Source organism: Portunus trituberculatus, chromosome 10 (assembly GCF_017591435.1).
Source record: "Portunus trituberculatus isolate SZX2019 chromosome 10, ASM1759143v1, whole genome shotgun sequence".
NCBI lineage: Eukaryota > Metazoa > Arthropoda > Malacostraca > Decapoda > Portunidae > Portunus > Portunus trituberculatus.
Window position 1 is genome coordinate 11215335 of NC_059264.1, and position 7500 is coordinate 11222834.

Sequence of the window (7500 nt, forward strand, 5' to 3'; positions counted from 1 at the left end):
ATCACTAGAATCATAACAACACTCTTATACTGAAATATATCTAGAGATCTTGTTCAACTATCACCAGAATCACAAAGCCGCTCTTAAAAACCACAATGATTTCCAGTAATAATCTGTTAATCTTATGAAAATTTTGAAAAAAACCTTACTATCTCTCCAGAACTGTGAGACTCAATAACTTCTGCTGAAATCTATTGAAACATCACAAGGATTAAGAAAAAACATTCAAAAACAATTATGACTTTAACAAAACGTGGTGAAATATCCTTACAGTCACTGCCTAGTAAAATATCAATTAGAAGACCCGACCACCAATAAGTTCTAAAATCTGTCAAACTATCAAGAAATCAATCAAAACACTTCCGAAAAAACCCCAGATGACTTTCAATAAAGCATAATAAATATCAAAGGAATCAAGAAACACCAGTTAGCCATTCCAAAAAACATTACAAACAATTAAACTCTAACAAGAACCATGAAAACTCTTGAAAAAAAACTCGAATAACTTCCACTACAACTTATTGCAAACACTGAAGCTAAAAGACCAACCTATCACCCTCGCTGGTCTATCAAGCAACACTAGGAGCCAGGAAAAATTGTGTAGCTTCCAGACTCGCTTATATTAGTCACTGCACTCTTTACTCGCCCTTGCTCGCCGCCCAACACCACATCAACCGCCCACTCATCGCACCGCACCCCTGGGAAACCGAGGAAAGTCACGTGTGTTCTGCAGAGGATGAGTGAGCCCCGCCCTTAGTCCCAGTTGCCCCAGGGAGGAGGAGGAGGAGGAGGAGGAGGAGTGAAAGGCTTTAAGTGAAAACGGAAAATATAGGCCGACAATTCACCAAGAACACACACACACACACACACACACACACACACACACACACACACACACACACACACACCACTTACTACGCCCCTTGGCAAGGCAGACGCTAGCTACGTGACCTTAACCAGCATGAGTGAAGCTGGAAAGTAAATCACTACCACACACACACACACACACACACACACACACACACACACACACACACACACACACACACACACACACACACACACACACACACACACACACACACACACACACATACATACACTCACACACGAGGGTTACACGCATAAATGTGTTAAAGATTATCTTTTTTTTTTTTTTTAGTTCCTTCCATTCTACCTTCATTTCTTCCTTTCTCCTCTCCCTTTCCTCCCCTTCACTCTTCTTTCCTCCCTTCTGTCTCCCTTTCCATCACTTTCTCTCCCATTACAATCTCCCTTCCCTTCCTTCACCTCCCATTCACTTCTACACACACACACACACACACACACACACACACACACACACACACACACACACACACATGCGCGTCAGCCGGCGGCCACACCTTACTCATAAGACATAAGCGAGACATGTCTAGAACGTGTCTGGGACGCATAACATTTCTGCAAGACTTTCAAAGCTTAGATTGCGAAAAAAATAATACGACATCTAAACTCTAGATTTCACTGTTTTGTTTTTGTTCTTCCTTCTTCCTGTGACTTTAACTGTTTGTAAAGACGAGTGTGAAGATCAATTTAAAGCTGAAACTGACCAAATTGTTGTTATTGTTGTTCTTGTTGTTTTGTCTTTATTTTGTCATCATTATTTCTTCTATCGTCTGGTTGTTCCTATTTTTCTTCATCTTTCTGCTCTTGCTTTAATCTGAGAGGCTGCAAGTTGAATGTTTTTTGTTTTTTTCCTTCTCTCTCTCTCTCTCTCTCTCTCTCTCTCTCTCTCTCTCTCTCTCTCTCAACCATGCATGATTCGTAACACTCAAAACCCAACAATATATAACCAAACAACCCAAACGAACACTAAAAAGAAATCTTCTTACATCAAGAAGTTAAACAATAACAAAAAACACCATCAAAAAGAAACACACACACACACACACACACACACACACACACACACACACACACACACACACACACACACTCATACTTTATTTTATCTTCCTAATCTGTAGCGACTCAATAATCATAATAAGAAAATAATAATAATATAACCTCATCATCCATTTCCATTTGCTAGTCTCTCCTTAATCATTCCACACACCCCATTTGCCGCGTAACCTTCAGAACAAGCAGGCCAGTAAGTAAAGTATACCAAATGCGCTTACATTATTGCAGTGAGATGCCATTTGGACCACTTATTACGTGTTCTTAAGGCTTGGCAGGGCGGGAAGCAGAGTGACTGGAGCTGCTGTAGCGAACGTGTGATTGTGTCAAGGCGAAGGTGGTGGTGATATAGGGATGGGGTGCGTGGAAAGGAGAGGAGGGGCATGTACCGCGACCATCACCACATACCACACGGTACACAGCGACCCCTTTTGGTGGAGGAGGAGGAGGAGGAGGGAAAATACAGCAGAAAAATGAGGAGCAAGAGGAGGATGAAGAGGAGATGAGACCGTAAGAGAAGGTGGATGCGATGATGGTGATGATGAAGAGGACAGTGAAGAAGAAATATGGTGAAAAAAAGTGAGGACATCAGCTTTATGTAAAGTCTGGAGTACACATTATCATCACTGTCATCCACATCAGCATTATTACCACCGTTACCACCATCACTATCATCACATGCATTAATTTGCCATCAATCTCTGACCTTGATTCATAAACACTTGCACACACACACACACACACACACACACACACACACACACACACACACACACACACACACACGGTAGCTCAGTGGTTAGAGCGCTGGCTTCACAAGCCAGAGGACCGGGGTTCGATTCCCCGGCCGGGTGGAGATATTTGGGTGTGTCTCCTTTGACGTGTAGGTGGTGTTCACCTAGCAGTGAGTAGGTACGGGATGTAAATCGAGGAGTTGTGACCTTGTTGTCCCGGTGTGTGGTGTGTGCCTGGTCTCAGGCCTATCCGAAGATCGGAAATAATGAGCTCTGAGCTCGTGCCGTATGGTAACGTCTGGTTGTCTCGTCAGAGACTGCAGCAGATCAAACAGTGAAACACACACACACACGCACTCACACACACACACACACACACACACACACACACACAAAAAAAAATACATACATACACGAATATAATCTTACTCATTAACTCTCTCTCTCTCTCTCTCTCTCTCTCTCTCTCTCTCTCTCTCAGTATAGTATCACCGCCTCTCCCATTAGTCAGTCACTGTCAGGAATAACAATCATGGGAAGGAGCACAGTAGCAGTCAGCGTCAGAAGTCGAGTAACATGTAGTACGAAATTTCTGCAATATGCTAAGAATCTATCGCTCGTTAGGGCTTGTGAGACTGTTCGATTAGCTTGATATGCTTAGTGTAGAAAAGAAGGAAAAGTCTCAGTAATCAATTGTTTGTTATTGCAAGATTATCAGGGCGAGGAGAAGAAATAAAAGGTTCGAGGAAGATTATATTAGATGTACGTAGAGTAAAAACATGAGAAAAATGGCGGCTTCTAAAGTCAATTAATGGAAGAAATGATTATCTCCAATGTTCATATTGTTAGTGACGAGTCGATAGGATAATTGAAAAGATAACAGTAATTTTGTGGATTGTGAATGTGGATGGCAGTGGAAACAGAAATGGAGTGCCACGTGTCGGCAGCTCTCCGTGTTCTCTTAAGTTGCCATGTTCTTTGTAAAGTTGTCAGGTTTTAACAAAGATATGAAAAGAAAAAAAAATATTAGAGGTTAATAATGCAACATATAAAATAAATTTGATAGCAGGAAACCGGCACTCAAATTCTGGGAATGAATGGAATATACTGAGTAAAAATATTATTAATGTTTAGTCAATAAATAGCTTCAAAATAAGATTACCTGTATTCACTGAAGGGTATGAAATGTAAAACATTAAGGCATTTTATAAACGAAGGACTGTTATGCGTAGGCCTCTGTGCTTAAGGCAGCTTCCTTTAACTTGTAATGCTATTTTCCTCAACAGTAATGGAAATAATTACAGCAGATAGAGGACATGGATGTGGCTTAACTACCATTATTTTGAAATACACTTGTCCTAGCGGTAAAGACCAAATCCAGATACGAGACTCTACCAGTTTGCCGAAATTTGATTTGATTTAATTTATTACGCATTTACAGGGTCAATCTTATGTGAAAGAGGTAACAATTATAGAACCTATATACAAACATGAAGAATTGAATTTAACAAGTCATTACGATCACTGTTGACCAAATCGAGGGAAGCGTGCGAGGATGTTCGCCGATACCAAGAGTGAGGCGATGGAATCTTGTAACACGCAGCGCACACCTCACAACATACTTTAACAGGTGTATCTGACTACGACGCTCGTCATTCACTCTTCATGGGACAATGACAGTAGAGGCATGAACTACTACTTATTTTTTCGTTTTAAGGTCTGCTATTCCATGACTATATCTTTTCATATAAGGAAACATAATGGTTTACTTCAATAGTTATGTGTCTGAAAAAAAAGAGGTAGCTTTTAGTTTATTAAAGTAAGTTTAGTGTATGAAATTATACTGATAAGAAACAGTTTTATTTCACATCACAAATCAATAAAGCACATTTTCTTCTCGTATATTGCAGCAGAAAATATATCAAGAATGTTTATGCAATGAAACTAGGGAAAGAATGCTGATAAAAATGCTACAATCAATGCCCTTAAGAGGTGAGATTTGTTGAATAAAAACATCCACATTAGATATTTAACTTATAATCAGTCAAGTCATCATTACTGGGGAAATGGCAAACAAAAAGTAACAAAAACTTAATTCGCCTAAGAAATAAATATTCAAATCAAGAAGTGGAATGAAGGACTGAAATCCATTTAAACTCTCTCTCTCTCTCTCTCTCTCTCTCTCTCTCTCTCTCTCTCTCTCTCTCTCTCTCTCTCTCTCTCTCTCTCTCTCTCTCTCTCTCTCTCTCTCTCTCTCTCTCTCTCTCTCTCTCTCTCTCTCTCTCTCTCTCTCTCTCTCTCTCTCTCTCTCTCTCTCTCTCTCTCTCTCTCTCTTCTTCTTCTCTTCTTCTTCTTCTTCTTCTTCTTCTTCTTCTTCTTCTTCTTCTTCTTCTTCTTCTTCTTCTTCTTCTTCTTCTTCTTCTTTCTTCTCCTTCTCTTCCTCCTCCTCCTCCTTTTTCTTTTTATAATAAATGAAATATCACAACCTTGCCTGGACAATCTGTGTTGTTTGATTTTCCTTTGTGTTCCCTTGTGTTTCTGTGCTCCTCTTGTTTCTCATACTAAGTATTCGTGTCTCTACTTACGTCACTCTGCCATTAGAGTGATCATTTGTGATCCATTCAGTAACTTTCCCCGTTATTTAATTTCCATTTCCTTTCCATTTCAATCGTTTTCTCCTTCAGTCGTCGTCTACACTTTCTCTCTCTCTCTCTCTCTCTCTCTCTCTCTCTCTCTCTCTCTCTCTCTCTCTCTCTCTCTCTCTCTCTGAAATCATCTCACAAAAGAAGTTAATCGCCAACATACATATTCATCACTACCCGACTGTCCATCATAACTTAACTCGTCTGATCTAAAGTAAGAATGAAGAATAGTAAAATTGAAGACTTCTTCCCACCCAGTCCTCTATACCATTGGTATTCATTAATTTTTGCAAGAGTCACTTTAGTAGACTATATTTACTTCAAGAGCCACGTCCAAGGAAACCCACAATTGTCCTACATAAAGTTACATAGTTACAGTAGGACATTTACCTCTCTACAGGTACTTTAATGGTGTGATGTGCGGAAATGTGCCAAACCCATTTTTTACTTTTTCCATGGACTACGTGTAATTTGTAACTGCAATCCTTGTTAGATAATCAAGACGTGCACAGGTCATTCGGTTTCTTTAATTCTTTTTCATAATGTTCATTGCCGTAAATGTTGACTCACATGTGTATATGCTTACGAAAAATAAAATTAATTTTTGTAGTACCGGCTACTGTTTACACATGATTATGAAGCGAACTGTTCCTTTACCGAGGAACTGTAGCAGCTGATGTTTGTTTGAATGTCATTCCTTACTATGGCTTCATTTTTCATTGAAATTCTAAAATATGTTTCGAGACAAAAGGCTTGAAATTTTTATATAAAAATTCTTATGTTCAAAATTTATATATACAATTTTTTTCAAGATTAGGCATTCCGTAGAAATTTATTTATATATTTCCTGAATGAAGAGCCGCTAATCAAGCCGTCATGAGCCACATGCGGCACTATACTCACTCCACATACGTTACTCTCCACTCTCCTGTTATTTTGGCAATATCACTATCAGATCATTCGTCTTCCTCCATACAAGAATAACAATATTTATTTACATATAGTTGCTGAAGTTTTCCTTATGGTAATACTAATCCACACCCTTTAATCGTTATTCTTATTAGAGTCAAGGTGTATCACAAGCTTTGTCTTCCGAAAAGCTAACCGTGAGTTTTATATTAATAGTGATGTATATATATATATATATATATATATATATATATATATATATATATATATATATATATATATATATATATATATATATATATATATATATATATATGAAATTGCAATTTTTCCTATTGATAAATTCAACATGTACCAGATAAATGTAAGCTTGAAAAGGGTCAACCACCTATACATTTGCTGTCATTACTTGTGGCTATGAATAAGAAGTGTCAAAATATTCTTGTGTTCATCAGGTACTTCATGTTTATTATTCCGATTATTCCGATTTTTCTTTTCAGTTCACGTTTATATGAATCATTCCACTGTATTGATTACCTGGCTGGTCTTTACTGGATGGGGAATGAGACGTCCAGTGTGTCCTAGGTAATAAAGGTTAGCTTGGGTCACAGTATTGGAGGGAATAATGCTCATGGAAGTTTAAGAAGTCGGTCACAGTAATAAATAGAAAAGAATAGATCGATGAAAAATCTAAAGTTACCTCTTATGAATAAAGGAAAGTATACCAAGCTGACGAAAATAAGTTAAAGAAAGCCAACAAAAATAGTGCTACCAGTAAATATAAAGCATTTGAACAAACAAACAAAAATCACTAAAAAAAAAAAAAAAATGCACATATGAAAAAAAAAAAAAATCTACCACTGAAAACAAAGTAACCCCCAAAAAAAAAAAACACACAACGAAATACCAAAAATCATACTTCCCATCAATGTAACTGAACGGTTTGGTCCAAGTGAACAGTCTATAAACTTAAAGGACAACACTGACAACGAGAGGAGTGTAGGCAAAACTCAAACCTTTCAGTATTTTTAGTCACTTCTATACACATCAAACCACAGGAATGATGAGAAATTTTTTTTTCTATGCTGTACGACTTTTTGGCATCCCTAAATTCATAAGAAAAAACAGTACTAGATTTATTAATGGCGATGAATGTTGTAACATCTTCACTTCTTGGTGTTTAAAAGTTAGAAACATGTGGCAAGCTTTCAGTAACACTCGAGGGGTTATTTCCTCACTCAGTCATGGATTAAGAGGCAAGTGGGAGACAAGAA